At 41.7% G+C, this 25,604-nt stretch overlaps 2 pseudogenes across 1 annotated transcript; one reads left to right on the forward strand and one right to left on the reverse strand.

The window, feature by feature from the left end:
• LOC110287366 overlaps positions 1–25,604 on the forward strand; it is a 38,979-nt pseudogene that overhangs the window by 2,604 nt on the left and 10,771 nt on the right.
• LOC115030082 lies at positions 10,144–25,598 on the reverse strand (annotated as a pseudogene). Its single transcript, XR_003835675.1, has 8 exons — positions 20,568–25,598; positions 17,734–17,824; positions 17,453–17,584; positions 16,483–16,693; positions 16,190–16,338; positions 15,707–15,861; positions 14,733–14,908; positions 10,144–14,515 (listed from the first exon to the last, which is right to left on the reverse strand). The product of XR_003835675.1 is annotated as an uncharacterized LOC115030082 (transcript).

Genomic DNA, 25,604 nt, shown 5'->3' on the forward strand with positions numbered 1-25,604 from the left:
ACGCGGAAGAGAAAGACTTGCAAAGTACTGATTTTGTAATACCTATGCAAATTCTTACCTGCGTTAATAGGCAGACAAATAAACATTGACTCCCCAGAATATACTAATATACTATATTGCATTGGAGGAAGGAACTGAGGTTTGTAATCAATCGACCTTGATATAAAAAGATTCCCCTAGAAGGTAAGGTGTCATTTCATTGAAATGGCAGGGATAAAAGATTGACAAAGACTCTAGTTCCGGCTATAGACATAGAGGAAGGCAATTACTAGCTAAGAAATTTGAAGCTGAAAAGGGCAAGGAAATGAGTTCTCTAAAACTTCCAGAAGGAATGCACCCCAGCTGATCATCTCAATTTCAACTGGGTGTCTCACACTGAACTTCTGACTTCTAAAGTTATAAGGTTATAGATTTGTGTTGCTTTAAGCCACCAAGTATGTGGGGGGCTTAAACAAATACAGCACTGTAGTGCTACCTGTGTCTCTGTATCTTCTTAGAGGTTGAGGTGGTTATGAAGACATCCAGAAAAGGAAGGCACAGAGTATGTCTTTTATTTACAGTTTCTTTGTAGAACACCTTTACCTAATGTCTTAATTAGCTAATTAGCATAGTAAAATACAACATTGGGTAGTTAGAGAACAAATGGTGTGTCATAGCTCAAGAGGCTAGACCTCTCTAAAATGGAGGTTGGGTTCTGGTGTTATCCCTTCCTGTCTTCCTGGATTGTGAATGGCTGCCTTCTGGCTGCCCTGCGTCTGGTAAAGAGACAGGTTTAGGCTCCATTCTTAAGACCTCATTTGATTTGAAATTACGTCTTTTATTTAGAGGTTTTATGTACATATGCAGTCAAATTCGAATGGTTTCTTTCTTGCGCTCGTGTGTGTGTGTGTGTGTGTGTGTGTGTGTGTGTGTGTGTGTTCATTTTTGAGACAGCATTTCTCTATGTAACAGCCCTGGTGTCTTGGAACTAGCTCTGTAGACCAGGCTGGCCTCGAACTCACAGAGATCCTCCTGCTTCTTCCTTTTCTTGTGCTGTTGAGTAGAAATAGCCTCAGATCTGGTGAATAAAGAGTTGATTACTCAAAAACAAAGTTGGAAGCTTCTTTACATGTGCTGGTATTGGCATGCCTGAAGCAGCTAGACAGCCTTTTCTGTGCAATGTAAGTAGGGTCTTCTACTGAAATCCATTTGGAATTATATATACTCTATAGGTCTACTTTATTATTATTATTATTATTATTATTATTATTATTATTATTTTAGATTTTACGTGTATGAGTGTTCTGCTTTTCTGCATGTTTGTGAATCATGTGTATGCCTGTTGGGCACCAATGTCAGAAGAGGGTTTGCTAGGATCCCTGGAACTGGAGTTATAGATGGTTATGCGCCACAATGTGGGTGTTGGAAATCAAACCAGGTCCTCTGTGAGAACAGAAACTGCTCACATTAAAAATAGTAGTTATAGCTGGGCAGGTGGCTCACACTTGTTAGCACTCTAAAGGCAGAGGCAGAAAGGGATTGCAGCTAGTTCAAGACTAGCTTGGGCTACATAGTCAGTTCCTGACCAACTTGGCTAGAAAACACATGTTTTTTTTGTTGTTGTTTTTTTTTTTTAAGTAAACATCTGAGCTTACTATTTAAACACACACACATGAGGGCATAGCCGCTTCAATTCATAGCAAATAATAAAACTTTTATCAATAAAAACTTATCAGGTCCTTGTATAATGAAAATGAAAGTTGACTAATAAACATGAAAACCCAAGAAGTTAGAATAAGGCTGGAAGTGAAAGTCCAAGGTAAATGGAATTATAGGGGGGAAAGTGATGGTTGGAATGTTGATGGTAATTGAGGAGACTACACATAGAAAACATTTAAGGTAGGCATTGGCATAAGTGAGGATTTGATTGTGAAGACTAACTCATTTTAGACAAATGGATGTTTTGGTTTTGTTTTGTTTTTATGAGACAGGGTTTCTCTGTATAGCTCTGGCTGTCCTGGAACTCACTTTGTAGACCAGGCTGGACTTGAACTCAGAAATCCGCCTGCCTCTGCCTCCCGAGTGCTGGGATTAAAGGCATGCGGCACCACACCCGGCTCACAATTGTTTTTAAATATGTGTGTCTAAGGCATTGGCCCCCTGGAGATAGAGTCACAGAGGCTTGTGAGCTACCTGACTTAGGTGCTTGGTAGCAAACTCAGGTCCTCTCAGCAAGAGCAGTATGTGCTGCTGACTGCTGAGTTCTTCTTCCACCTTTGTTCTTTTGAGACGCAGTCTCATGCAGTACAGCTGGCTTTGAGTTTGCTCCGTAGCCAACGCTGACCTTGCTCTTCCTGCCTCCACCTTCCAAGTGTTGGGTTTTCCCTATATTTAATATATTTATTTATTCCTTGGCAATTTCATACATGCATTCACTCGTACTTCCCCCACTCCCCTACACATCCCAAAGCTGTCTTCCTATAACCTTAATGAGGTCTCCTTTAAAAAAAAAAAATAGCCCTGTGAGTCCAGTTAGCAGTGTTTGCTAGAATGTTGGCTAATCTTGTCAGAATCCTATGCAGGTAGCCACAGCCGCAGTATGCTTGTGAGGGAGGCAGCTAACATTTTCACAGCTTGCCTCCCCATCTTTAGCTTTCATGTTCTTTCCAGCCCTGCTTCCACGATGTTCCATGGGCCTCAGGCAGTGTGTGGGTTGCTATAGACACCGTATTTGGAGCTAAGCATGCAATTGTTGCTCAGTCTCAGGCCAGCTCTGAGTCTGCGTTAGCTGCTCCTCCTTGCAGAAGAAACTTCTCTGGCCAAGGTTGAGGACAGTACAGTATTGATTTGTTCTTAAGATAGGATTTTCCAGGGTAGCCCTGGCTGGCTCACTATATAGTATAGCCTAGGCTGGTCTCAAACTCACAGTGATCGACCTGCCTCTGCTTGCCAAGTGCTGGGATTAAAAGCATGTCCCTCTTTGCCTGGCCCTACTTACTTTTTGACATGGGGATCCACTGTCTGGTGTCCCCCTCTTCCTATAACCTCAAAGTGGCTGAGCAGGAGGCAGGTAACTTGCTTCTCTGCCATTCCTGAAGCCCTGGGTTCCATTGGAACCTGCATAAACCAGGTAAGGGATGTGCTTGTAGTCACAGCACTGAGGTCAAGGCAGAAGTGTCAGAAATTCAAGGCCATCCTCATCTACAAAGAGAATTTGAGACCAGCCTGGGCTACACAAGACCCTGTCTCAAAACGAACGAATAAACAAACAAACAAAAAACAAATTCAGGGGCTGGAGAGATGGCTCAGTAGTTAAGAGCACTGACTATACTTCCAAAGGTCCTGAGTTCAACTCCCAGCAACCACATGGTGGCTCACAACCGTCTGTAATGGGATCTGGTGCCCTCTTCTGGTATATCTGAAGACAGCAACAGTGTACTAATATAAATAAAATAAATAAACCTTTAAAAAAACAAAAAACAAATTCAGGTGCTCCAGAAGAGTAGCAAATGTTATTGGTAACCACTGAGCCATCTTTCCAGCCCTCCTTTCCTTCCTTCCTTCCTTTCTTTTTCTTCTCCTCTCCTCTCCTCTCCTCCCCTCTTCTCCCCTCTTCTCTCTCTCTCTCTATTTTTTTTTGAGACAGAGTCTCATGACATTGCCCAGCATAGACCCAATTCTTCATCTTCTTGCTCTAAATCTCCCAAGTGCTGCGGTTACAGGCCCTTGCCTCCAACACCAGCTGGTTCCTAGGTTCTAGATAGCTATTCCAAGTGGGTAGATGCGAGGGATATCCAATTATAGTTTTGCTGCATTTCCCTAGTGGGTGGTAACCCAGAGAATAAGGCCTTGTTTATTTACTTACTTTTTTTAAAAATTTGTATTTATTATGTGTAAGTACATTGCAGCTGTCTTTAGACACCAGAAGAGGGCGTCATATCTCGCTATGGATGGTTGTGAGCCACCATGTGGTTGCTGGGATTTGAACTCAGGACCTTTGGGAGAGCAGTCAGTGTGCTCTTACCCGCTGAGCCATCTCACCAGCCCTATTTACTTACTTTTAAAGGCTCTCATGTAGCCCAGCCCAGCCTTGAATTCTGATCCATGGTCCGCCACCTCCAGGCTTACAATGCCTGCCAGCTTTTTTCAGACCTGTAGTCTTTTGTTGTTGGGTGTGTATGTATGTATTTATTTAGTGCATTGGTGTTTTGCCTGAATGTAAGTCTGTATAAGGGTGTCAGATACCCTGGAACTAGACTTACAGACAGTTGTGAGCTGCCATGTGGGTGCTGGGAATTGAACCAAGGTCCTCCGGAAGAGCAGCCAGCATTCTTAACCAAAGAGCCATTTCCCCAGCCCCTTTGTTTGTTTGTTTTTTAGGGACCAGTAAATTAATTTTAAACCTAGAAAGTCCTCTCTTGTCTAGAGAATTCTCTTAGTTCTCTTAGTTCTCTTAGTTCTTCTTTCTATTGGAACTGAGCTTAGGGTGAGTGCTTGGTTAGGGTGCCTGCTTGGTTAGGGTGAGTGCTTGGGCTTCCAGCAGTATGCCAGAGAGTTCCAAGCCAGCCAGGACTGCAATGTGAGACCCTGACTCAAAAATGAAAGAAAAACAAAAGCAAAAACAATTGTCTCTGTGTGTGCTTAGTTTAATCTTATCCACTCCACCTTCTCTCCCTGATAGGAGACAAATTTTGGTTCAAGTAAAGCACAGAAGAACTAATTAACCTGAGATTACTTGCAGAATAGCCCTTCCTGACCCTTGAAGGCGCCATATTATTACATGTTGCTGTCTTTTCTATACACAGCTTTCTTCCTCTTCTTTATTCTTGTGCCAGCTTCACCCCACTGTGCCATTGTGCCGGGAGGGCAGTTTTAATGGCCACTTGCTTGTCCTCTCCTGACCTTGCGCAAGGACCTGGGTTGAGGTGAGGGCTTTGGGTGCTGTGGGCTCCACGTGTTCCCAGGCCCTGCTGGGCCCAGGTGCAACATGGTGGCTTCCCGCCCTGGAATGGGAGGAGTGGAGGCAGGTGTCCCTAAGGACTCTGCCTCTCATTCTTCAGTCTGGGGAAGTGCTGGCTCAGGCTCTGACCACAGTGCAGATGGGAGAGGGGCCATGGGACAGAAAGGCAAGGACCCCCAGTGCTAGCAACTGCTGGCTTTGTGACCCATACCCAGCCCAGCTCCTGCCTCCCTCTTGGATGGCAGGGACAGTCTGGGAACTTCTCCTACCTGATCCTCACATCTATTCTCTCTTTCCAGAAGCCTCAGAAGGTCTCCCTGCCCCTGAGTTTTCAAAGCTCCTCACCCCAGGGGGAATAAGGATGCCCATGCATAGCATGAACCTGTCACTTGCAGGTTGGCTGTAAGACCCGGGCAGCTCACAATTCATGCCTTGGACCTTAACTGCCTGTTTCTAGTTGAGGAACCCAGGCTGAGGAAACCAAGTTATATCACCAAGAGCATTTATTCTAGCAAACCATGAAGGGGCTCATGTGTGCCGGGCAAACCCTCTACCACTGAGCCACATCCTTACTTAGCCCAGATCCCACCTTTGAAGAATTGCAGTGTTTGGCTTCTAAATGACCAGGGTGACAGTCAGACAAGGGAGTCCAGTGCTGCTGACCGTGCAGCGACCCTAGCCATCAGGGCAAGGATGCTGGCAGCCCTCCTCTTGGCTCTTTTTCGTTCCTTCCTTCCTTCTTTTGTGTGATGCGTATTGTATATGAATGTGGATGGTGTGTGTACACGTTTGTGGGTGAGGGTTGCACAGAGCATAATGGAGTCAGAGGACAATTTCAGGTATGCATTTGGCTTTCCACGTTGTTTAAGACAGCATTTCTCTCTCTCTCTTTCTTTCTTCTTCCTTTCTATTTTTTAAAACTTTATTTTGTTTTACATAAGTACTGTTGCTGACTTCAGACGCACCAGAAGAGGGCATCAGATTCCATTACAGATGGTTGTAAGCCACCATGTGGTTGCTGGGATTTGAACTCAGGACCTCTGGAAGAGCATCCAGTGCTCTTAACCTCTGAGCCATCATCTCTCCAGCTCAGACAGGTCTTTTGTTTTGTTTTGTTTTTGTTTTTGTTTTTTTGTTTTTGTCTTTCGAGACAGGGTTTCTCTGTGTAACCCTGGCTGTCCTGGAACTCACTTTGTAGATCAGGCTGGCCTCGAACTCAGAAATCCGCCTGCCTCTGCCTCCCGAGTGCTGGGATTAAAGGTGTGCACTACCACACCCGGCTTTAAATAGGGCTTCTTTATTATAAATTTTTGTTCTTTGACCATTTCATAGGTATATAGAATGCATTCTGCTTACTCTCCCACTTTCAATTTCCCTCCTGCCCTGGCCAGCACCCCTTATTCCTTAAAAAGTCTGTCATATTTGCTAGTTTTTATTTTGTTTAGTGTTTCACAGTTCACCTCAGACATAGTTTGGAACTATTAAATACTCATCAGTGGGCTTATCAGTGTATACGTTTGCGTGCCCCGTGTCCCAATCCTTTAGTTGCCAGTAATAAATGGTAAGGTTTCATGGGCTTCTTGGAGTTGGGCCAATACTATTTCCCAAAGATGTTAAGATTTACCATAATAGATTCTTGTACCTGCCTCACTCACACTCGCGGTACCTGTCTATCTTTCTCTTCTTACCAATCACATTGTAGATGAGGCTTTTGTGGTTTTGTTGGCCCCTTGTATTAGCATAAGGTGAACTGATTTCAGGTAAAATGTTGTTGCTTTTCTGGACCGTTCATTGGATGGCCCAATTTTGTTGGAGCACTTCTACTGGTTAGCAATGGCTAGGCAGAGCCATGTCTAACAGCACAAACTCTCCTGTGAGAATTTATCTTTTCTCCTAAGAGGCAATTTTGTCACTTTGAATTCTAGAACTATCAGAGGCCCCTTTCTCTACTCAAGGACTTGACAGCCATGTTCTTTCTTTTCATCTTACCAGTACTCCCACTCTTGAGCCTAAATATTTTGCTTCTCGTGATTTTATTGGATTTGTGTTCTCAGTATCTTTCTCCCGAACAACTTAAGGCTCTAAGTTATGAGACCTCAAATTACCCACCAAGGAACTGGCTAGGCCTGCCTGGTGGTATATAGGCCTTTAATCCCAGCCACTCCTGAGTCAGTAGCAGACAGATCTCTATGGATTTAGGGCCAGCCTACTCTACATGGACTTCAGACTAGCCAGATGGCCAGGGCAACATAACCAATCCCATTACGTAGGGAATTAAAACTGAGGTATCTGGTATGATAAAGGGGCCACTGAGTTAGAAACTATCATCTGAAAAGCAGGCTTAGTGGTGCAAGCCTGTAATCCTAACACAGGAGGATCAGGAGCTCAGAGTCATCCCGGCTACTTAGGGACTTGGAGACTAGCCTAGTTCTGGCTCCATGCAAAGGAAAAGGGGATTGTGGCAGTGGTGGAAACATCAGTTAAGAGCACTAACTGCTCTTCCAGGGGATCTGAGTTACAGTCCGGCTACACACAAGATGGCGTCTGTAACTTCGTTTCCATGGGATCCGACACCCTCTGCTGGCCTACAAGGGTATAACACCCAAACCTAATGCATAGACATATACGCAGACAAAACTCATGCACATTAAATAAAATTTAAGGAAAATATCATATACAGCACATGATGTTTTCAAAACAAAGCATTTTATTTAACAGCAAACTACTCCACCCACCCACCCACCCATCCACCCACCCATCCACCCACCCACACATGGACTCATTGTGACATGTTGGTAAGCAACAGTTTTTTTTCAAGCCTTCAAAACACCCAAGAGTCAACAGGAAGTTCTGCATTCCGCATCCGTTCACAAAGTCCAGGTGTCTTCCATGTGTTTTTACACAGTTGGTGGGAAGATGACTCCAGTCTTTCAACAACAGATTGGTTCACAATGTTCATTTATGTGATCAAAGCAGATGATGGTAGGATGTACTTAATCGGTAGCAATATTGATGGCAGTAACTGTGAAATGAAGGCTTTCAGTTATTTTTTCCTTTGCAAATTCCAGAAATGTAAGCCCATTCCTACCCATAAAGGGATATTACTGAATCCAGCCAATTTCCACTAATTAAAAGCTAATATTAGTAACACTTTTGATGCCCAATTGAGTTTTAATGAAAATGAAAAAAAAAATTTGTTTGAACTCCCAGACCTCTTCAACCTGGCTCCATCTTCTCTGTTCCTTTTCTTTTGCCTGAATGTTCTGATTGGCTTACTAAGTAAAGTCTAGATACTTTGAAAGTATGCATAAGCTACAATGAATAAGCTTCGTTACAGCAAATTGTGACTTCAGCTCTAAGGCAACTTGGATAAAGAGATCACATTGACTTAATCTGTTTCATTCCCATCTGACTCAAGGCTTAGCTGATAGCCATTTAGATGAAAATACATTTTCAGAAACATTTAACGAATTAATACCAATTTTGTGGAACTGCATTAAAGTCCCAACTTAGATTCCAGATAGACAGGCTTGACCCTTTCCTTCACTCGGCCTCCTGTCCCACCCTCTGTGAGTGAAAGAAAAATGGAAAGGGTCAAAGCACAGGCATTTTTAATCTTTTTCAAGTTCTTTCAATTTGGTCTTTCGTTCCTCCAGTTTTCTGATTGTTGTCAATTTTATTATTCTTAAATTTTATGCAAGAATGTTAAGCATTAATGTTATTTTCATCCTCTGGCATTATTTTACCATAGCAAACCACCTTGAGTATATAATAGTAAGGAGAACATTTCTAAATTACTGTGAGCATTAGCATGTAAAAAGGTAAAAGATTAAATGAGCACAGGCAAAATTAGTCAATGTATTTCAAAGCCTGCTGCAGCTCAAAAATGGCTTGTTTGCCCCAGGATAATGCAAAGTAGCCTAAGATTGTGGAACTTAGATGGCTGTCATCCCTCCTGACCAATAGTGGTCACAGTCATAGCTAAAATGGCCTAGAAAATTGAGTTTCTTAGCGTGGAGGGTTTCTGTAACTTTAGGGTCAGGCTTGTTACAAAGCCCAGCTTCCCACTCATTGCAGTGGCCAGAGAAGACATGAGGATGAGGACTCACATTGCATATTACTTGGAGACTAAGGACTAAGTTGTGCCACTACCCAGAAAACAGACCCCCAGATCCAGCACTTCCCTGGGAAGCTATGTCTATGTTTCCTTTTTCCATGTCTCAGGAGCCAAGTGAAGGCCTAAGAGACATGCAAATCCTTGTAGAACAGACGAACCAATAAAGCAAATGACTGAACCAATAAAGCAAATGAATGAATAATGACCTTCCTCCTGTATCCAACCTCTGAGGCAAATTGTGGGAATTGAGGAAAGTGTCCTTCAGTCTAGAAAACGTTTGAGCTAATATTTATGTTTAATAAAGAGCATCACTCTGCTTTCCAGGGCATCTGTAAGTTACACTAAGTGCCCTTTTGGAACAAATGTGTTGCACTTAGCATCCAGTAGCATCTTCTGCAATGTGTGGAACTGAGGAAATAAAGAACCTCTTTTATTATTTCCACTCTACCAAGCATGCCCATGAGGAGGGGAGCACCTTTTTATTTAACTTGCCTTCTCCACACCTTGATGTCTTTCCCAGCTAAAGTGAGAGCTGTAGTCTCAAGGTGTGACTGCAGTCCCCTCAGAAACTACTGAGGTAAAGTACACTTTGGGTTGCATTCTTTAAATGTCTTTGTTCTTTTCAGTACTTAGAACTGCACTTTCATCACACTTAAGTTAAAAGTATGAGTGTGATAGTATATTCTTCTTGCTCATATGACGCTGAGCCAGGCAATGAACAAATATGTTTAGAATTATCGATTCATCTTGATTCTCCTTTGAAACACTTCAACAGTAAGAAAAGGAGAATGGATAATGAATTAAAGGACAGACTGTCCTGGCTCCAAGCTAGGCCAATGAGAAAATGACTTTTGGAGCTTCCTTAGCTAGGAAGGTCTCCAGTTTATGTTGAAGGAATCTTGGCCTTGGTTGGGTTTTCAAATTAACTAATTCATCAAGCCTAGTACCTTCAAGCAAACAGCCATTAGAGTTAAAATATTTACTCAGAAGGCTGGAGAGATGACTCAGTGGTTAAGAGCCCTAGGTCCTGAGTTCAAATCCCAACAACCACATGGTGGCTCACAACCATCTGTAATGGGATGTGGTGCCCTCTTCTGGTGCGTCTGAAGACAGCCAGTGTATTCATATACATAAAATACGTAATTCTTTAAAAAATATAATTCACTCAGTAATCAGATATATTCTACAGGCTGGGCATGCGTAAGCGCATCTGTAATCTCAGCACTTGAGAAGCTGTGACAGTAACCAGTTAGAACCAGTTAGAACCAGCCTGGGCTATATGAGACCATGTCTCCTCTATGATCAGTGATCTAACACTAGGTCCACCTCACATTTTAGTTTTAGGACCTAGGTTAGCATATTTTATATACAATGTTTCATTAGGTGTTGTGTTCTGCACGCTTGGTCCCTCCAGCCAGTACATCTAGTTTGAGAGGTTCTGGACCACACTGAGTACACATACCATCAGATGCTCTGGCCTCTTCCCATTTGGTTCCCTGATACCCATGCTCTGGGATTACCTGACTCTGGCCCTATAAAACACCTTTACTGGCAAGGTGTTTGTAATTCATCTCTGGCAGCAGCATTCAACATTTAAGAAACTGGATGGAAAAAGTACCTCTCATTAATCAAACCTTTTCCACCTCCTCAGTCAAGCCAGCTGGGAAGTATCATTTAGCACACTGCCTTACACAAATTAGGTGGTGTTAGGTGATAAGCATTCTGATTAAGTTTCAGCCATTATGAAACTTAGAAAGTAATCACTGTTCACTGATAAAGCCAACAGTTAGGTCCCGGCTTTATAGAACTGTAGACTTCACAAAGTCTCCATCCACACAGATCTGTTGTACATGCCTGGGATAAAAGCAAAGTCATTGCACACCAGGCAAATATTGCATATATATATGGCAGTTTACAAATTATAAATTAATCTTATGCATAATTTCTTTAGATACACAGGACAATGAGAATTCTCTTTGCATCCCAGTGCCTAGCAAGGGCACTGTTTTGTAATAAATGACTGCCATTCAGTATGTACTCATCAAGTGCTGAATGCTTCATATATTCAGTGGTCCACAGCTACTTATTTACTTTATTTTCACAGTATAATAAATGTGGCAGAATTTTAAAAGCCTGGAAATTGATACCAAGTAAGAAAATAAATTGTTACATTTATATGGTACCTCCGAGTTCATAAAATGCCAATGTACATATTATTCTCAAGTGTGGACACACTGAAATGTACGTCTGTGTTATCTCTCCAGTACCCATGAAAGAGAATATACACATGGCAGACAATATTTAGCCTCCAGGTTTGAGATTGACCTTATGGTCTTCCCAGGCTAGCCTCCAATTTCTGGGCTTAAGTGGTCCTGTTGCTTCAGTTACCTGAGCTCAGAGCACATGCTACCACACCCAGCTTGTTAACTGTACTCTTCTTCCCATTGTGGGCCAAAAAGTACAATGAAAATCTCATAGAGACCATGCCTATTTTATAGGCAGCTTTATTGCTATAGAAAACTTGTCTTACACTAAGAAAGTACCCACAACCATAATGTGACCTGGGCAAATGTTCTTGTATTAACATGCCCTTATCACTCAAGTTTTGACTGATTAAATTAAGCATTGGCTCATTCCTTGTGAATGAATAGTATGGAATGCAAACATTCTTGTTTCATGGCAGTTACTCATGAATTTTTCATGTACCCAAAACAATATCGGATACATCAGAGGTAGTTAGTATTCATTCATTTGCATACATGGAACAATCGATAGCTGTATAATGCTTTATTTAATGCATTCTTTTGTAAATTCTAGTTCTGTGGTAATGTCCCCCTTTGTCATTCCCAGTGCTGAACATGGGTCTTCAGACATTAGAAGGTGATCAGAATAGGGTAATTAATCACCTGCATTAGTGGCCTATTTTGTAGTTTAAAATCAGTTTCCATATGTTTTCTCTTCTGCTACCTGGTATAATATAACTTACTGAGCCTCACCAAAGCAGTAGAAGAAACACATTGGCCTTAAGTATATGGACTGTTATTCATTCAAGCCCCGTTATGTTCATATATATGTTTTTACTCATTATTCCTAGAGCAATCTTTGTGCCTATAGCACATAGAAGCGTAGAATTCAGCTACTATGTAATATGTACCCATTCATCAGCACTGACTTGGAAGTTACAGTGGGCTTCATGGGTTACGTATTCATACGTTTCTTGGTTACCTGGTAATATCTTGTTACCTGGGAGTGACCACAGTGAAGCATCACAGCCTTAGTATTCAGCACAGAAAATATGCAGGGAAGGAAATTAATGTTACTCAGACATTCCCTGGCATTTATATCAGGGCTTGATCAAGTACAGGCAATGGACCAGTGTGCCTTTTTCTTACCTTTCGAAAAGGATTTGCAACTAAGACCATGAACCCACAAAGCTTCAGGTACTTACAGTCTGATGCCTTATAGGAAAATCTCTATGCTTTCAGATACTAACCATGTAGGATTGCCAATGTGCTATGAACATGTTACTTTTTCATCCCGTGTCATTTAACTTCCCTCTTACAGAGAAGAGGGAGGCACGAAAAAGATTAAGCCCGTTAAATAGTCCTCAGAGTCTCTCATCATTAATTTTAAAGGTAGGTATTAGACCCAGGAGTTCCTTTGGTGAAATGCACCAAATTACTCGGCCACTACTATGAGCAGGGAGTTCAGACCTCATTTTGTCCCCAAACCATTATTAGAAAGTCCATACCCTGCTCACCTAAGCCCAAAGAAGGAAGGTGACGCTGGCTGGTGCTTCTCAGAGGGTTGGCACATCTGCATATTGCTTGTCTAATTCTTCTCATTGGTCTGGAACAACTCTTTATTTATATTTTCTCTAGATAGCCTGACATTGTTTTCTCCCTAACAACCTGATGCTTTCCTTTTCTTGTCAGCCTAGGGCTGCTGAGGTAGGGAGGATGGCAATACAGTATCTGTATGCATGCTTATTCCTAGGGGAGTTTCAATAGTGAGGCTATATACACTGGCTGGATTTGGTTCTGTCTCCAGTGGAGCAGATGTGAAGAGAAATGGAAGTTGTAAAACGTCAACAATTTAACAAATGGCTAAGACCCAGTTTAAAACAGACCCTTGCACAATACTATCCAGCTAAAACGTATTCCTTTATGGGCAATGGCAACAATGAAAATTACATCTCAAGTGAAGACAGCTTAAATAGAAATATAAGAAATGGAAAAGGATGATGCGGTTGGGGGGCAGGTCTCATCTTCAAATTTCCCTTCTTGGTCTTGGGGATAGAAGGATAGAAATATCCTTTCAGAGTTCTGGGCCATAGGCCTTTATCTCTTAAACATTCTGTCCATATAGGATTGGGTCCTTAGGTCTTATGCTTGGACTTAGCTCAGGTTTTGTGTCTAATGACATACGTAGTTCTCCGCTGTTAGAAGTCACAGGTGTCCTGTAGAAACAGTTCCTCTTCTTTGGGTTGTCAGCATTCTGTCCAGCCAGCTCAAGACGAGCCATCTGTGTATTTTGGTCCTTTTACATCTCAAGTCACAAAACTTCTGTCTTCTACTTGGGCCTTCACTTCAGAGCCACTTGAATCCTGACCGGACGGAATGATGTATTTTGTCTTAGATTATTTCTCAGGGCAGTCTGGTGTGAGGAACGGCTCCACAGGTGACATTCTGGACCTATTGGGAAGGGGCTATGAAGCCCCTGTCACACATGACACACATAACACACACACACACACACACACATGTACATACAAAGAAATATCCAAGAAAGGATTACTTTAGAATACAAGAGAGACACAGACTTGTAAAGAGACTGAAATGCTCAAAGTGAACAGAAAGGAGGAAAGTAGAAGATAGAAACACAAGCAAACACAAAGCAACAGAATAATGCTGAGATAAGAAATCCACCAACAGCAAAGAGACACAAATACAAAAGAAAACAGAGAAAGTGGCCCAAGAAAGGCAGGAAAGAAATGTAAACAAGGATAGAAGCAGCAGAAAGAAAACTGAAATGGACTGACAAAGAGAACTCGAACAAAGAACAAGTGCGGTGAGCACAAGAAAAAGAGAGGGATGCATGCAACATGTGACCCAAAGGGGAGTCATGAAAGGCAGGAGTGAAAGAAGAGCTAAGAAAAATAGCAACCAAAGACAAAGCAGACCACACAGGCACCAGAGAAAGTGAAACAAAGCTCAAAGCTCTGCAAGAAAGAACATGTAGGAGAAACACGGGAATAGGTAAGACACACTGCAGACAGAAGACACACAAAGGGAGGAAGGAGACATGCAAAGGAAGGAAGAAATAGATGTAACAAAGAATTAGACACACAAGGAAGAAGTAGATACACAAAACAAGGAAGACATAGACACACAAAGCAAGGAAGAAATAGATGCAACAACGAATTAGACAACACAAGGAGACATAGACACACAAAGCAATGAAGAAATAGATATACCAAAGAATTAGACACAATGCAAGGAAGAAATAGACACACAACTGCAAGGAAGAAATAGACACACAAAAGCAAGGAAGAAATAGATGTAACAAAGAATTAGACACAACTGCAAGGAAGAAATAGACACACAACTGCAAGGAAGAAAGACACACAAAAGCAAGGAAGAAATAGATGTAACAAAGAATTAGACACAACTGCAAGGAAGAAATAGACACACAAAAAAGCAAGGAAGAAATAGATGCAACAACGAATTAGACAACTGGAGGAGACATAGACACACAAAGCAAGGAAGAAATAGATATAACAAAGAATTAGACACAAAGCAAGGAAGAAATAGATACATAAAACAAGAAATAGACACACAACACAATACACACTAATGGTTGGAAGTAAGCAAAGACCACCAGAAAGAGGGTAACAAGAAACAGGGAAGGGCAAAGAAAAAAATTGCCATTAGTACACTGTACCAGGCTATCTACAACAACTACTCCCCTACATATATGATAACGGTAAACTTAAGGTTTCCTTAACATAGGACACACCCGTCAACTCTTCCAAGTGGCCTAGTCATGCAACTCCAGGGCATATTTGCCAGGCTCTGTACTCAACACTTTCCATTCATGATTTCATTTGACCTTCACAAACAGACAGGTCTTAGCAGAACTAAATTGGCAAAGGGCATACAACTAGGGAATATTACATTTAAACACAGAATGAACATCTCAACATTCTGTTACATGGATTCTGTAAGCAGCAAACACTATAAGCGACTGCATATTTAATTGTCAGCTTCACTCTCCTCTTCTATTTAAAAAAAAAAAAACGGGCTTGGTTTTTACATCCTTCACGAGTCTAATGGCTGTTTCACAGATGGAGATAAGAAATAAACTATTTAAGGCTTTTCAATGTTTAAGTCTGTAAGAATGGTAGGGCACCAAGCCAAAACAAACAAACAACAACAACAGCAGCAACAACAAAACTTAGAAGCTAAATTCCTCTTGTGATCTAACTGGTAAGCAGATAATAGTTTGAGTTGCTGCTGTGAGGCAATTTGATGTGAAAGCCTGTTCATCTTCCATCGTGTACATGGCCCTGCCTCACATTAGATCTCTCCACCCAGCACCATCTTCCAGCAAATGCAAATCCTCAGAAGACTGTAATGCTGGTGACTTACCTCCTTCTATTGCTTTTAAGATGCTGCAGTCAGGCATGTTGATCCTCGGGTCATTTATAAAGCTGCCTTCCTTTTGTGTGTTCACATTGCTTGATCATGCTGAAGACCCAGTTTTCTGTGCTGCTTTGGGGAAGGGTAATATTTGGTAGATGGCACTACAAAGAACAAAAGAAGCTGTATGAATGTCAGGAAAGAAATACTAGAACATCCTGGCTCTTTAAATTCTGCCTAATGATAGATACTTCTGTATCAATTCGAGCCAGGTTTTCATTTGTAGTTAGAGGCATTCATCATCAGTAATGTTAGTGATGGCTCAGTGGTTAAGAGCACCAATTGCTCTTCCAGAGGTCCTGAGTTCAATCCCCAGCAACCACATGGTGGCGCACAACCATCTGTAATGAGATCTGGTGCCCTCTTCTGGTGCGTCTGAGGACAGCAACAGTGTACTCATAAATAGCTAAGGTAGGTAAATAAGCTACTCACTTGTTGTATTATATGGCATGAGTAGTGTAGCAGTGCATCTTGAAGTATGTAAACAGCTGGCAAAGTTCTCCTAACTTCTGGAGAGAGAACCAAATAGAGCAGAATGGCTTCCTCGGAAGGTCAGTGCCACTATTGCAGGAGCTTTTCTCCTAGAAGAAACATTTGCACTGTTTAGTTACATTTCCCAGATGTGGGAAAATGATAAAATTTATGTATATATCTCAAGTAAAAGGCTGACTCTAATGGAAAACAAGATCAAAATTAAAATTATTACACTGTTGCAGAAAACTTACCTATTTTGATGTAGGGTGGCATTCTTTGAGCCTTTGTCTTCCTTGCTGGGTTCAGGAAAGCGTCTCACTGAAATATGGACTAGGCCTGTTGCCCAGTGGTGGTGAGCTATTCCCCTGGAGGATCCTCATGCCCCATCTCCACCTAGGGATCGTCAAAGGGAATAGGTCGCCAGCACTGCAAAGCAACAAGCCCACAATTCTGGGGGGAGATCTGGAAAAGAGGTGAAAGAAAAACCATTTCTTGAAATCAAGAACACTGGGAATGTTGTCTCATTATGTAGTAACCAGCAGTTGTGTTAAATCATGGGGCGGGGCTTGGAGAGTGGACTCTTCCGATTTGTAGATCTTAGTGTTAACTTAGAGACATGAGAATTGCTCCATCCAAGTTCTTTCTGGCTTTTATTCTGTCACCTACCAATGAGGGATCCTTTAGATTATACGTTGTGTTAAAGTCCTTGTACTTCAAATACTCTGGGAATAAAGGGGTTAAATTATTTTCTTCTTTTAATTTGTGCTTTAAGCAATACCATGCCAGAACACTGGCAAGGTGAATAGCATTGTTTGGCTCAGTGCTTATGGTGCATATGTCCCTAGAAACTGGTGTAGCATTGGACCTCGAGTTCGAGGATATTCAGAGACCAGAATTATGACAGGCCTACAGAATGTGACAACAGCCATATCTACTTACTCTATCAAGTACAAAAGACTAGGGTGCCAGAAACTGGCCTTCATGGGCCTTCATTCCTCTGATAACCTATCTTTTAGGCATTTCAGAACAGAAATGTTACAGATTGGTCATAGCATGGTGGGGATGATTTCAAGGCCTCATCAGAAGGCAAGGATGTCATTGGCTAACTGACTATGCCAGGGGACCAGGAGATGGGGAGTGCTTTATTGACTTGCCCCCCTCATTCTCTGATGAACTGGAGATCAAATAGAAACCCCCCAAATAGCAAATTCTCCAAAGTACCTATTTTTTTCTCCCTGTGGCCTGTAAGCTTTTTGTTCAGAGTAGCAGGACTTGAAGAGAAGATCTGCTGAGATGTAATAATGTAGCCGTAACGGCTGCTGGCAGTCCTTGAATCTCACATAGGGATTGTCCCTGTGAAGAAATACAAGGCTAGCATTAGACTACAAAAATTGTTGAAAATTCCACACGAAAATAATGAGGTATTTACTTAGGATGTATAACCTGACACATTAGACCCTTAAGGGAAGAGACTATCTCAGTCAACCAAGTAACAGGAATACCTTTGGGCTCTCTCCAGCACTCTTCACTCCTCTAAATCCAGGCAATCCTTCTTCTTGAGGCAGGGCCACAAAACAGACTCCAAATTCATCCCTGGAAAACAAATGATAGTTATACTAAACTCTACAAATGATAATTTGATTACTAGCAATACAATCTTCATATGCACAGGCCAGCGTTTTCAATTGGTGGTAAGAACTCAGGGTGTGGATATGTTCTCATGGATCCCCTAGTTCTTAAGAGATGTGAAAACAGCCTTTGAACTTGAAAGCATGTCTACATTTCAAAGGCCTTTCATTTCTTTTCCCTTTTTGTACATTTAAGTACTCTATCTGCATGTGTGCCTGTGTGCCAGAAGGTCAGACGTCATTACAGATGGTTATGAGCCACCATGTGGTTGCTCGGAATTGTACTCAGGACCTCTGGAAGACCATCTCTCCAGCTCTCGTCTTAAGTGAGCTTTCTCTTTTCCTGTTTTATTTAAAATTAAGTAACAAAAAAACTTTCTTATGACTACAAATATAGCCATCTTTCCCTGGGATGAGCCAGAGGACTAAGTAAGGGACAGGAAGAAGAGGTTCACTGGACTGGGAGAGAGGGCACAGGTTGGGCAGGGGCTAGGTTATATGGCAGTATGCATACAAAGACCTGGTCTGGTTCTGCCACAGGACTTTGTACACAATCAGCTGGCAAAATCCACTACTTCCACTTCCCACTACTTAATGAAGGTGTAATTCATAAGCATTCTCAAATTCACTTGTTCTACAGAATTCTTTGTTTACAAACTCCTAAGTCTGAGTCAAGCCATTGGACAGCTTGGGAGAAAGATTTTTTTTTTTTTTTTTTTTTTTTTTGGTTTTCTGAGACAGGGTTTCTCTGTATAGCCCTGGCTGTCCTAGAACCCACTTTGTAGACTAGGCTGGCCTCAAACTCAGATATCCGCCTGCCTCTGCCTCCTGAGTGCTGCAATCAAAGGCGTGCGCCAACACGTCCAGCTGAAAGCTCATTCTTAATGTAATTCAGGCAGCTTGAAGATGGTGATGGCGAGTTGGTGGCTTTCCATTCCATAATTACTGACAGTGAGGGCTGGGTCAGGACACTAATTTGGGGAACTCTTTGTATTCCATCAATTATGGGGACCGAAGATGGCCTCCAGATGGTTTTGTGTGATGGCACCTCCTAATGGACATTTCAATCACCGACAAGCTCATGTTCCAGATGTCCTACTACATGAAGTAGTGTGTATTTTACAGTGCCGTGGAGGTCACGTAGGACTAGGTTGCCATGACAGAATTGGCCCTGATTAATGATCTGCCTGCTCACACAACTTGATCATTTCAATAGGGAACTGTCAGTGATAGTGGGTTTACTGTGAATACCAGCAGTACCAGCTTCCTCCAGGCCACTAACTGGAGTCTGAGTCCTAATCTCTATTTAGGTCCACAGGTGGCAGGCTGAAAGCTTTGGGTGCCTAGGCACGTCTTGGGGGGGGGGGTCACTCTGCACATACTGGGGCGGGTAGCCAATGGTGCTAAGGTGAGACCGAAGCTCTAGCTATCTGTCTCAGTGCTCTAAACACATTCTTTAGCATCTCAGAAAGCTTTTTTTTCCTTGCAAATGTTTCCTTTTGAAGCAGTTACTTGTACAACAATGGTCCTAGTTTCCTAAAAGACTCAATAGTTCTAGATGTATTATCTCCTAGAGAGCCAGACAATGCTAAGCTTTTGGAGTTGGGGGGAAACCTGCTGCGAAGGAATTTACAGTGGACTTAAAAGGGTTAAAGTACTAGAGGGTCATTTGCATGTACAAAAGGCAAATGCAAAAAAATGTTAAGTGTTATGGACAAGGATGTTTTTTCAGCTAGACCATTTTCTATTGAGGAGTCAAGTATTTGTTGTTTTAACAAAGTATCTGTTGAAAAGTGCTGGCGGGGGTCCAGTGTGGCACCCACCCTTAATCCCAGCACTCCTAAGGCAGAGGCGGGCGGATCTCTTGCAAGGCAGAGGCTGGCGGATCTCTTGCGTTTGAGTTCCAGGATAGCCAGACTACACAGAGAATCCCTGTCACAAAACAAAACAGAGAACAAAACAAAATTAATTGATTAATTAATGAAAAAGAAAAATGAGCAAGGAGAGTACATAAAGTAGTCCATGGTAAAATTTGTTCACAAAACTTATCCTTTGCCCTTTTGTAAAAAAAGATTGTAAGCTATAAAGTTCTCTTTCTGAGCTGTTAGTGCCGTCCAGTAGTCTGTTCTGGGCAGAAATGCAGCAAAAATGGTTGAAAGAACCAAATTATCAAATGTATATTCCCAATTCCTAAACTTACTTCACAAGCTCATCCCTTGCTACCCTTGGCGCACAGCCAAGCATAATGCATGGAGTCTTTCACTCTTAATATTCGTTCCATGCTTCCAAGAGGTAGATAGAAACAGATGGCATTCAGATAAACCAACCAGATGGTACTAACCAACAAGGCAAAGTAAGCACACTTCCCTCTTCAAGAAGTCAAATTTCAACCCCAGTAGACTTCCTAAAATACTTAAACAATTCACATGGGCAGTACATTTCCTAAAATGATCTCAAGTGTGCTTATATTACATTAAGTCTTAAATAACATAATCATCGCACGGAAGAAATTTTGTAAAATATTATCGCTTCTCATTTTAGCGTACCCTGGCATAATGGCAATTGGGTACACAATGTGTTAATTCTACAATTTCATTGGCATACTATGTGTTGTGTATGTATAAGCTGAGAAGAGCTAGTGACTTATTAGTCACTTTGACTTTTCAGTGGGTGGAAAGAAACTTGAATGAGAAAAAGATAGTACTTACTGTAGTCTTAAACAGCCAGAGTCTGATGTAACTGAGGAGCAGTAGTTCAGCCTGAATCCTGCACTGGATGAGTTACTTGAACATCCTCCTCCGAAAAATAGTATCATTTTTCAGTAATGCCGGGAGAACTGCTGTTGTGATGACCATTTTCATCAGCAATGTCATATCAAACACTCAGCAGCGGGATGGCAAGATGGCACACGGAGGGTAAAGGCACTTGCTGCCAAGCCTGATGATCTGAGTTTGATCTCCAGGACCCACAAGATAGACGAACCAGCTCCCATTGTTGTCTGATCACCATGTGAATGAATGACTACGCGCAGGAACATGCATGTACACACATACATACACTCATACACAATAGCTCCAAAAAAAGACCTTAAGTACTCGGCGGCTACAAAACACCCTTTGCACTAGAGAAAGCTCTTTTCTTACTAGGCAGATCTCTCTTGGAAATGTACATTTAAAGGAATGATTAGATCCTGGCATATATATTTTAAAATGTAAAGTGGGGAAACAGGTTCCATCATCTCTAAAATAAATTCCCACTTTAGGAATTTTCAAGCTACTTCAAATTGTTGCCAGAATTTAATGGTGGATAGAATGAATTAATTAAATGTGATGGCCTATGATTTTCAAAGGTGACTTGACATGTTCTCGAATTTAATCCATCCACAGCCACCTTTTAAAAATAAGCAGGGACTGGTGACCAATATGTCAGACAAAATATAGATTAGAAGGCTTAGGCCATCTTCCTAAAAGTTAATCATACTAAAGGCCACACAAAGACTGACTTTTTCGTTTTGTTAAACTTGTAGTAAAGACCAAGCAAAGATACTTGTCTTAAACATTCTGCAATAGTTGCAGTGAGCTTTCCAGACTCACCACCCTCAGTACACTGAGACACTGCTTACTCTTCAGAAACATAACACAAATGGTTATTTTTACTTCACAAAAGCTAATGATCTCACAGTCAATCCACCTTGCAATCCAAATGCCTTTCTTAAGGAATAAAATTATCAATAACTTTTCTGGCAGTTGGTCCTGTACAGTAGCAATATACAAAATCGGGCTTAAAGTTTCTTAAGCAGACAGTTGGCTCCCTCCTGGAGGAAGAATGGAGAGAAAAGTGCTAAGCTTCCTTCTCAGGAAGACAATTTTCACTTCATACTGTAAAGGAAAGCCCCAAGTAAAAGGTGGCAATCCAACTCCCTGAGCTACTTGCCTGCAATATTTTGCACAATAAAGCATTAATAAAGGTAGGCAAGAGTGGTTTCTGGCCCTAGAATGTGCCAGCAGTTGGAATTGGAGTAATTTAGAAATGCAAGATTGAAGGCTCATCCACCTAGTTTTGGCCCGCTTTTGCTATTCAGTGTATAAATACACCAAAATTTATTAATGACACATAGGGTGTTTGGGGTAATTAACATTACCCAGAATAATGTAAGAATTCGAGGTGTCTCTCTGTTCAGTGGGAGCAAGGAGAAGGCAACTGAGACACTGTAGCCATATGAAGTGAGTAAACTGGTGTTGTTGACTTTAAGTCAAGAGAAGGGCTTTGCCCAGTCAATACTGTTCAAAGAGGCAAAAGGGATGGAGTGATGGAATCGGGAAAGTGCACAAACTCTTCCTTAATGATGGGTTTGTGAGAATTAGTGATTCAGAAGAGTGGTCAATGGACAAACTAGGGGCCGGGCAAAAGGAACACTATAAGGTGTGAGATGGTGACTATTTAGGATTGTATATATTAAAGCCATGCCAAAAGGGTCGAAATATGGGTCATTGTTGGGTGTACATATTGCTGTACTTTATTATATCATATCATTGGGAAACTAGAGGAGGGGATTTGCTCAAATTGGAGTAGAAAATAAACCATCCAGAACTGCCATTGTGCCTATTAACAGTCCCAAAATAAGTTTAAAGAAGAAAGCAAGTCATTCGTCAGAGCCCCTGTGCTCATTGACAGTACCGGGTATGTTAGGGGGCTCAGCAACCTCTGCAATAATGTGAAGGGGAGTTATGAGGATAAAATATTCCAGACGTTCATAGTTAGAAATGTGCATAACTTAGCAATTCTGGGGCTCAGTAGCCTTGATGGTATGCAAAGAGAGCACACAGGCCCTTGCCATTTTTGCACAGTAATCCAAATGCTGAGGTTGTTAATAGTTAGTACTGCTCAGCAGCCCCAGTCCAAAGGTAGGCATTTCAGAACCTTTGCTGCTGTACCAGTCATATGTGTAAGGGTACAGATTAATATTGACAAGAGAAGTGCTCAGAAATAATTAATGTGCCTCTGGTGTCAAAAGAGTACAAGGATGTAAAATCCGACTCCAAAGGTAATGATGGACAACTAACTGCAATAATGCACTCAAGTCCAAATGAAGAGCACTTCGTACAACCCTTTCTGCTTTAAAGCGGAGAAGAGGGTACAGTAGTTCTTAGAGAAGTGCTTAGACATTGTTCATGTGAACTTTCCAAATGAAAGTCTTGAGCTTAGTATCACTTCCTGTTGAAGGTGCTAAGGAAGTGAGTGGGACCCTTTTCTAGTGCACAGAGCAGGAGGCAGTGCATATGCATACATTTAATATACGATAACAGTCCAAAAGAATGCAGCCTTGTTGATCAGCATATCCTGATATACTGCAAATAAAAGGTGAAGGAGTATGACCTTTGTTTACTGGCAAAGACAAAGGGAGATTCACTGTATATTAATGGTCCACTAGCAGGGACCTTGGCGGATAAACAGTATCACTTGCAGTAGTGCAAGAGATACAATGGTCCAAAAAGTAATAAGGTTGTGGATAAGTGTAAGTTTACACATTAACTGGCCAAGTATTTTTATTAAAATGAAAGGATCATGTCCCTGTTATGTACATTTATGTTCAAGGGACATGTGATCAATTAAAAACCCCATCCTTTATGCAAATATTAAGTCTTTAAAGTAATAGTCCTGGAAATTAAAGAGTGGAAAGGAGTGGGTAGCCTTATCCAGTGTCCAGGAAGATGAAGAAGCCAAAAGATTAGTGACCCTTGCTGTACTGCAAAAGGGTTTGAAAGTAGGATCATATCCAAACGGAATGTGTGCAGTAAATGCACACTAATATGCAAGGTACATGCTTGTGGCCATTACAGTTTTACGCTGTTCAGGTTTCCTTCTGTAGTGAACAGAAAAGGCCTACTACAATCAGTCATTATTAGCAAGCCACAAAATGGGACCTTAGGTCAACACCACTTCTGTACTTCAAAGTTAAGAGTAAAATTGATCCTACTAAAATTGCCAGTATGTACATAAATAGTTTGAGGAAGGGGTTTCAAGTGAACAGCACATACATAATTCCATAAAGCAAAGAGGATACGAATGATCAGAGACAGAAGTCTTACCTTGAAGGACCATTGACCGTATTGGAATCGTTTCAATCTATAGTCTCATGAAAGAGGCTTTATATTAGTGAGCCTCTTTGCTTTGCTAAGTACAGGAGTCCTGATCTAAAAGGCACAACTGTGGACATGAGAATATGAACAATCCAGTTAACACTGTGCACATTTACTATGTTAAGGATCTTAAATACTGCAATACAAATAAGGAAAGGTCTTCACCAGATGCAGATTACTACAGTGAAATGACATATGCACATTCACAATGTGAGAGACTGCATGCAGGACATAGTGGTAGAAACCAGATATGCCAACACTTGTTAAACACAGGCTAGATCCTGAGCTCAAGGCTAGCCCGGGCTATATACTAAGTTCCAGGCCAACCTGGAAGTTAAAAACAGAACAGACCAAAGGTCTTCTTGATTACCAACAAAATGACTTGAGTTAGTTTGATTTCTTTATCCAATGCTTAGGAAGAGGGACAAATGCAGCTGCGCACACAACAGGCACAAATGTATACATTACAGGTGGCAATGCCTGTAAGTCCCATAACTGGGACTGAGAGGCTGCAGGATTGAGTGCCTGCCCAGCCCAGGCTACATAAGAGACTGTTCTCTCAAACCACCACACGGTGGGGCTGTAGCTCTATGACAGAGTGCTTTACTAGCCTGCACAAGACTCTAGGTTTGATTCCCCAGCACAGCAGAAAGACCAGAACAGAGAAGTGGTCTTATTGGTTGGCACCCTTGATTGTCACCCATTAGGGTATGAGGGTATGGGATCTTGGTTACTAACAGAAGGGGACTTGAACAACTGCAATTTTGGCACAATTGTAGAAGAGGCATTAAGTAATCAGCACCCTCTTTACATAAAGCAAAGGTAGTAAGTATTAGGACCTTGAGAAAAGATTCAATTCCTAGTCAGGATTATCCACATAAAATGTCCCAGTGCAGAGGTTTTTGGCTGAAATAAGAAAGCATGTGAGACTAGTATACAATATCATGAGCAAATAAATGTATCTCCATCAGTTAGAAAGATGTGACCTGGGGCAATAGCACCCATGACAGCATGCAAACAGTATAGTACTCTACCCCCTTTAATGGCCAATACCTTGAGAATTGGGACTGAGCACTTTAACTGTCTGATAACAGACCTGTGTTTGCCCCTTTGCTAAATGCACACAGGGCTGGACTAGCTAGGGTCTAATCCAATGGATAAAATATTTCTGATAGAATTATTCAGTACTCAAGGTAATGCGTGAGAAAAGACGACTGAACACTGCTTAGAAACTTGGGGCTGTGACTACTGCAGCAATGACAGAATGGTTTTCTTTCCTTAAAGGAAAGGAGACTTGAGATGATACCTCCATGGCAAGTCTCTGATATAAAACTCTTGTTCGATTGGTGTATCTTTATTAGCATGAAGGACAAGCGTTCTTTGTTTACTTGTCCATGGACAAGTAAAGTAGGACTGTATGCAAAGTGAAATTCCATGACTCTGGAAGTCAGTATGGAGGGGGTATGGGGTATAGATAGGGATATCTCAGTCTTATAGGCTGAGTGATGGACACTGCATTTTAGCAATAGGATTGTATGCATTAAGTGAAATTCTATGACTCTGAAAGTCAGTATGGAGGGGGCATGGGGTATAGATAGGGATATC

This window comes from Mus caroli, chromosome X (genome assembly GCF_900094665.2).
Source record: "Mus caroli chromosome X, CAROLI_EIJ_v1.1, whole genome shotgun sequence".
NCBI classification, from domain to species: Eukaryota; Metazoa; Chordata; class Mammalia; order Rodentia; family Muridae; genus Mus; species Mus caroli.